This window comes from Rhinatrema bivittatum, chromosome 2 (assembly GCF_901001135.1).
Source record: "Rhinatrema bivittatum chromosome 2, aRhiBiv1.1, whole genome shotgun sequence".
In the NCBI taxonomy this organism is placed as follows: Eukaryota; Metazoa; Chordata; class Amphibia; order Gymnophiona; family Rhinatrematidae; genus Rhinatrema; species Rhinatrema bivittatum.
Genome location: NC_042616.1, coordinates 9,264,199 through 9,271,852, shown reverse-complemented (window position 1 = coordinate 9,271,852; position 7,654 = coordinate 9,264,199).

Below are 7,654 nucleotides of genomic sequence, written 5' to 3'. Positions count from 1 at the left end.
GGGTATTAGAGGTCTGCAATGAGAGAGAGATGAGACGAGACTAAGAATATCCTAGCGGAGAGGAGAGACCTCGGAGATAGGATGCAGACCGTTTCCATATTTGAAAGGAGTTAGCGATGCGCAAGAATCAAATCTTTTCCGATGAAAAGGAAGGCTGTAAACTTAGGGGGGGGTCGCGATATTAAAACTCCGGAGGGGCTGACTCAGGAACAAGGAACAAGGTGGTGACCTGGATTGCAAATTGGTTGACGGACAGAAGACAATGTGTGATGGTAAACGGAACCTTCTCTGAAGAGAGAGCGGTTTTAAGTGGTGTACCGCAAGGATCGGTGTTGGGACCGGTCCTGTTCAATATCTTTGTGAGCGACATTGCGGACGGGATAGAAGGCAAGGTTTGTCTTTTCGCGGATGACACTAAGATCTGCAACAGAGTGGACACGTCGGAAGGAGTGGAGAGAATGAGACGGGATCTAAGGAAACTGGAAGAGTGGTCGAAGATATGGCAGCTGAGATTCAATGCCAAGAAGTGCAAAGTCATGCATATGGGGAGTGGAAACCCGAATGAACTGTATTCGATTGGGGGGGGGAAGGCTGATGTGCACAGAGCAGGAGAGGGACCTTGGGGTGATAGTGTCTAATGATATGAAGTCTGCGAAACAATGCGACAAGGCTATAGCAAAAGCCAGAAGAATGCTGGGCTGCATAGAGAGAGGAATATCGAGTAAGAAAAGGGAAGTGATTATTCCCTTGTACAGGTCCTTGGTGAGGCCTCACCTGGAGTACTGTGTTCAGTTCTGGAGACCGTATCTACAAAAAGACAAAGACAAGATGGAAGCAGTACAGAGAAGGGCGACCAGGAAGGTGGAGGATCTTCATCGGATGACGTACGAGGAGAGATTGAAGAATCTAAATATGTACACCCTGGAGGAAAGGAGGAGCAGAGGCGATATGATACAGACTTTCAGATACTTGAAAGGTTTTAATGATCCAAAGACAACGACAAACCTTTTCCGTAGGAAAAAAATCAGCAGAACCAGGGGTCACGATTTGAAGCTCCAGGGAGGAAGATTCAGAACCAATGTTAGGAAGTATTTCTTCACGGAGAGGGTGGTGGATGCCTGGAATGCCCTTCCGGAGGATGTGGTGAAGACCAGAACTGTGAAGGACTTCAAAGGGGCGTGGGATAAACACTGTGGATCCATAAAGTCAAGAGGCCGCCAATGAAGAGTGGGTGACTCACTAGAATGACAGCTACTGCCTGGAGACAATACCCTTATTCAATAAACGTACACATGCTTACTGTGACTCCAACATCGTTCTAGCTTCAACAGCAAGAGGAAATGTGGAATAAAGGATCTGCACTCACAAAGGGGGGAGTAGCTGGCTTGTTACGGCGGTTACTACCCCAAACCAAATAAGCCTGTTACTTCTATTTCTATGCATATACAGCATAGTTCTCTGCTTCAACGGCAGGGGAGAAGAAAAAACTGATACTTCACGCATATCCAGCATAGCTCCCTGCTTCAACGGCAGGGGAGAAGATAAACAACCAATAAGGGCTGTATAACATAGTCTGAGTAAAACAAATAAGCATGGGTGTAGCTTGCTTATTGCAGCGGTTACTACCCCTACTACCCCTAACTTATCAGCTAGATATTCACTTGGATGCAGCTCCATCACTGCTTTCTACATTAATGGTGGGGGTGGAAAGGAAATAGAACCAAGAGCTAAGAGAAACAGATAAGTATGAGAGAAAAAAGTGTGTGAAGCTTGCTGGGCAGACTGGATGGGCCATTTGGTCTTCTTCTGCCGTCATTTCTATGTTTCTATGTTTCTATAAGGGCGGGACATTTTTATCAGTGGCATAAAAAGGTGAACGGGTGACTCAAGCCTTATTTTTAGTGTGTGAGATGTCTTCCAGTAGGGTTTGAGTCAAAACATTGGCTCTTCCACTATCAACCGTGGGTCTTGCCGGCAATGATTTCAAAGGCAGAACTCAATCATTTGCCCAAGTCCTTATGACTTGTTTTATATCATGCCATGCATATAAAAACAAAGCAGTATTGTCCGAAATCTCCAAAAAGTGCAACTTTCAGCAAAGTCTCAGCTCCGTATAATACGAAGGCATGACCCTTATCTTCTCCAACGCAGCCTCTCGGTGGCCACGGCACAAAGGATGGAAACAGATACCACAGCCAGTGTTGGGCAAAGGATGCCCGCATCAGAGCTTTCTAGACCTAAAAAGAAAAACGTTAAACAATTCACCGTTCCGCAAAAAAGAGAAACTCTTAAGCACCCTAAAAAAACCCTTGCATCAGGGGATCGGACGTGCGTCTCATCGCCTTCCCATGCCTTCCAAACAAATGAATAAAATGGTTCCCCTGCCACCCGGTGTCATAAACAGAAGATGCCGCCAAGAAACTCCCCAGTCAGCGCCCGCTAGAAGACTCCCGAGTCTCGGGAAGATTGGTGGAATGGAATTTGCGGATTGTCAGCTGTGGCGTTGGGCGGCCCGCATGGTTTGTTTGCTGGCCTGGCTTGGTACAGATTCGCCTCCATCTTGGGATCCACTTGCTGAGGAGAGGAGGGATGTGTGACGGCCTGGAGCCCGGCTGCTTTATTACCATCGGAAGACTCGCCATGCTGGGTAAGACACAAGGGTCCCTCCAGCCCAGTATCCAACAGTGGCCAAGCCAGGTCACAAGTAAACGGCAGGATCCCAAGGCGTAGAGAGATTCCAAGCTGCTGATCCCAAGAGTAAGCAGGGGATTTCTGCAGCTCTGCCTTAATAATGGTTTATGGACTTTTCATCCAGGAACTCTGTCACGGAGGACATCTCCCTCCAGTAGAGCTAACCGCAGAAGCCACCCCCATTGTAGATTAGTGTGTGGCGCACAGCTAACGACCGACCGGAGATATCTATTTCTGGCTGGTGGAGGAGAGACCTTTGGGTTTTGGGCCGGCTCCGTCGGGATAGTGAATGTGAGATTCCCGGGCATTCCAGCTCTCTTGCCTTGCAGTTAAGAAAGGAGCTGGGCACTCTGCAAGCGGTGGGAGAGGCGGTCTCGGGGAGATGTCACGCTGCGGGGGGAGCGGCGGATGATCTCGCTGTCTCTTCTCTGGCGTGGCGCGAGGAGCTCAGCTCTTGCACAAGCTCCGACCCTGCCCTCTTTTCTCTGCAAGCTCGCTGCAGGCAGCCCTCGGTGCCAGTGTGGGCGAAGCGCCGCGTGCATGCGACGGTGCACGGGATCCGGGAGCAAGCCGTGGGTGACATTCATCACCGTGTGCAGCAGGGCCATCCTCGCTGTCTTTGTCCGCCGACACGCATGACGGCAGGGACTGCTCCGTGTAGCGCGCCTTGCAGTCGCTGCTGTGCGGAAATTCACGCCCGGTGTTAAGTGGCACAGGAACTTTACCAATACTTTACCAATACTTTACCAATACTTTAGTCCAAGCTGACCACCCCTGCTCCACGCCCATTCCCTGGTCTGACCACTACCGTATTGATACATGATGCACTATAAAAGATACCCCCCGATCCTCACAACCCACAAAAACAATTAGATTTCGCAAACAGGCTAAAACCGAAGACGTCATAGAGGCCCTCTCTGAAGAACTCCCTAACCTAGACCTCACGGATGCTAACTCTGCTACCTCTTCATGGTTCCAAATCACTACTGACATAGCAGATAGACTCTGCCCTTCCCAAACCAAAGAAATCAACCTAGACAAAAATAATAAAAAACCATGGTATACAAATGATCTTAAAACCATGAAATTGGAACTCCGTAAAATAGAAAAAACCTGGCGAAGGAACCGTCTCCCAGCCACCCTATCTCTGTTTCGCACCCAATTACACATATACCGTAAGGCCACAGAGAAAATAAAAAAAGATTTCTATGCCATAAGAATCCATCAATTCCAGTTCAACCCACAAGCCCTCTTCCAATATGTAACCAGCCTGATTACATTACCAGACAGATGCAACCCCGACAACGACGACGAAACAAAGTGTGAGAAACTAGCTTCATACTTCCTCTCTAAAGTGGAAACCATTATGGCACGCTTCACAGCTCACACTGACCCTAAAAACCTATCAGCATCCAAAAATACCCCTATAGACTACACCACCCAGATCACGAAACTGTACCCTGCCACGCAAACCTCAAACACCTCTCTCTCAAACTTTGAAAACACATCTGCACTAGAAATTGAAACTACACTCAAAAAAATCAAACCTGCCTTCCACCCCTCAGACAATCTACCCACCAAAATGCTTCTCACAAGCCCCGCCACTATAGCCAAATACATCGCAAACATCCTAAATAAATCCATAACACTAGGCCAGGTCCCAAAGCAACTTAAGCAGGCCATTATTAAACCTACCCTCAAAAAACCGAATTTAGATCCCAATGAACCAGCCAACTACCGCCCAGTATCTAACCTCCCTTTCCTCTCTAAAATACTTGAAAAGATTATCAACAGACAACTCACAGAATACATTGAAGAAAACAACATACTCTCCTCATCCCAATATGGTTTCCGTAAACACCATAGCACAGAAACGCTACTCATCACCCTCTCGGAAACTATACTTAAAGCTATGGACAAGGGACAATCCCACATACTTGCACTGCTGGATATCTCTGCAGCATTCGACACGGTCAACCATCTCACACTTATCAAACGACTCATGGAAATTGGCATCTCTGGCACCGCCCTACTCTGGTTCCAATCATACCTTAATGACAGGAGTTACAGTGTAAAAATTGGCTGTAACAAATCCAAACCTGTCAAACTATCACAAGGAGTACCACAAGGCTCATCCCTTTCTTCAACCCTTTTTAATATATACCTCCTTCCCCTCTGCCAACTTCTTTCTAAACTGGGTATCCAGCATTTCATATATGCTGATGACGTGCAGATACTCATCCCTATATCTGACTCCATCACAAATGCAATGAAGATCTGGAACTCTGCTCTGTCTGAAATAAACAAAGTACTCACTAACAATTTCCTAGCACTCAACACCAACAAAACAGAGCTTCTCATTCTTTCTCCCCCTAACAACCCCTTGCACAATCTTCCCCCCACCCTCTCTCTACCCGGCCACCCTCCTACACAACAAGTCCGCAACCTTGGCATAATGATAGACAACCAATTCAACCTCAAAAAATTCATCTCTGCCACTATAAAAAGCGGATTCTTTAAGCTCCACACCCTGAAGAGAATCAAACCTCTTCTCCACACCTCCGACTTCCGCACAGTGCTGCAAGCCATGATTCTGTCCAAACTCGACTACTGCAATTCCATCCTACTAGGCTTACCAAAAAGTACCTTACAACCGCTACAGTTACTACAAAACGCTGCTGCCCGCATCCTCACCAATACTCACCGTCATGAACATATTACTCCAGTTCTTCAGTCACTACACTGGCTCCCCGTAACCTCCAGGATAATATATAAATCACTCACACTCATACACAAAGCCATTCACAACCAAAACATGCAATGGTTCCCAGAATATTTCTCATTCCACATTCCGACTAGACCAACAAGAATGCAACACCAGGCCAAACTCCAAACACCCTCTCCTAAACTCATGAAGCATGTCACGTTTAGAGAGCGCTCATTCATTATAGCAGGAACCTCCCACTGGAATAAAATGCCTCCCCATTTACGCCAGGAACCCTGCCACAAAAAATTCAAACACAATCTCAAAACCTGGCTGTTCAAACTAGCGTACCCCGACTAACTAACGGACTCCACCCCAAAGCTACGATATGACCACCCGACTGATTCACGCCCAATTATATCTATTCTCCCTCCTCCCCACTTCTTGTGGGTCTCCCTCCCCTCCACCCTCTTACTCCTAATACCCCACCCCCCCCGCCAATAACCTAACTGCTTTGATTAACTCTATTGTTAAAAACAAAAAAAAATGTACATATGTATATAATCCACGTATTATCTCCTCCAGCCCCTGTTAACAGACTCCTTGTTAAAAAAAAATTATATTATTGTAAAGCTTGTTGCTAGGTTATGTTACATTGTGAACCGAGGTGATGTTTTGCAAACGTGCCTCGGTATATAAAAAACCCTTAAATAAATAAATAAATAAATAAATAAATAAACTTAAGCGGCCCAGTTGCCCGCCTGCACTGCTAGTACCGCGTACAGCCCTCCCCTTCCCCCCAGACCATGAGGGGTAACCTCTCGCACGCTCCCGGCCCAGTTTCCCGTGCTCCGGGAGGCAGAGAACTCTCCCGCTCTGTCCTTACCCGGCCAGTGGCGCGGGCTGATGAGGAAACCCCTTCCCAGGGACGCCTCCAGCTGAGTCATGACGACTTGGCCGGAGAAGTGGCTGGACGGGGGCAGAACTTGCCCTCTTGCTGGGTAAGGCAGGAGAGGGGCCCTGCCGCCGGGCACTCGCATTCCCACTTTACCGACGACGCGGGGAGGAGAAGGCTCCCCCACCACCCACCTCTTTCCATGGAGAGGGGTTTCCCTTAGGAGGGGCGGAGGGGGTCAGAAGAGATACAAGGCCGGCTGGGAATGCTTTTGAATTCAGAGAAATGTTTCCTGTTTTGCATTTTTTTTTGTACCCTCCGAGTGTTTTACTCTGCTCGGTGGAAGCCGTGGCTCGGTCGGGAACGCGACGGAGTGCGGGCGGTTTCGTTATTGGAGCACGCCCGGTCCTTTTCAGGAACCCCGTAGGCCACGTCTGCTCCCACCCAGGCGCCCCTGTCTCCTCCACCACTGCAACGAGTGGATCAGCGCTCAGCCGTGAAAACCCCCCTTGTAAAGGAGGAGTTACCCTGAAAAACCAGTGAGCTAACCTGTCATCCCTCCTGCCGGCTCTCTGTCTGGGTGTACCCTGGCTGCTCCTCTGGGACAACGATCTGCCAGCACGGTCCCTTCCAGCCTGCAGAAAAGCTTCACGCTCATCCCCTTGCTTTATAAAGGCATGCGTGGCAGAAACGTGAAATCAAGCGCCGAGGCTGATGACTCCTTATGGGCTAAGAGATTAACTGAGGCATGAGCTCTTGAGGGCAGGAGTCCACTTCATCAGATGTAGGAGCGGGACTGGCGAAGGTGGGATTAGACAGAAGTAGGGACCTTTCCCTCGAAATTCACGCCTCAACAAATCTGTTAGCCTACGCTGCGGACTGGGGGTATATTTGCCAAACTGCGATAAGAGCTTGTCATGTGATATCAGCAATTTTTCCCAATAAATCCACCCTCTATTGAAATTGGCTGTTTGGCATGCGTTTGCACACACAACATTTACAAATGCATGCAAAACAGCTATTGCATATGTAATCCTATGCGAATCATATAACGCAGCTTGCCTCAGAAAGAGCCACGCCACGCTATTGTATCTCAGTCTCAGGAGTCGTAGCTAACTAGCCCCAGAGGCATCCCGATGCTAACGCACATCCCGACGTACCCAGGACGCATCACGTAGCTTAGACGTAACCCTCCCTCCGAAAGTGCAAACATCGCTCCTGGGGGGGTCTGATGAAAAGCCCGCCCACCCCGCCACCCGTCGAGGCGACGCAGGATTAGAAAAGTGCAAAACACAGAATAGGAAGTCACGCAGTGACTCCCGGCTGGCCTCGCCAAAAACTGTCCTCCTCTAGCCCCCAGAACT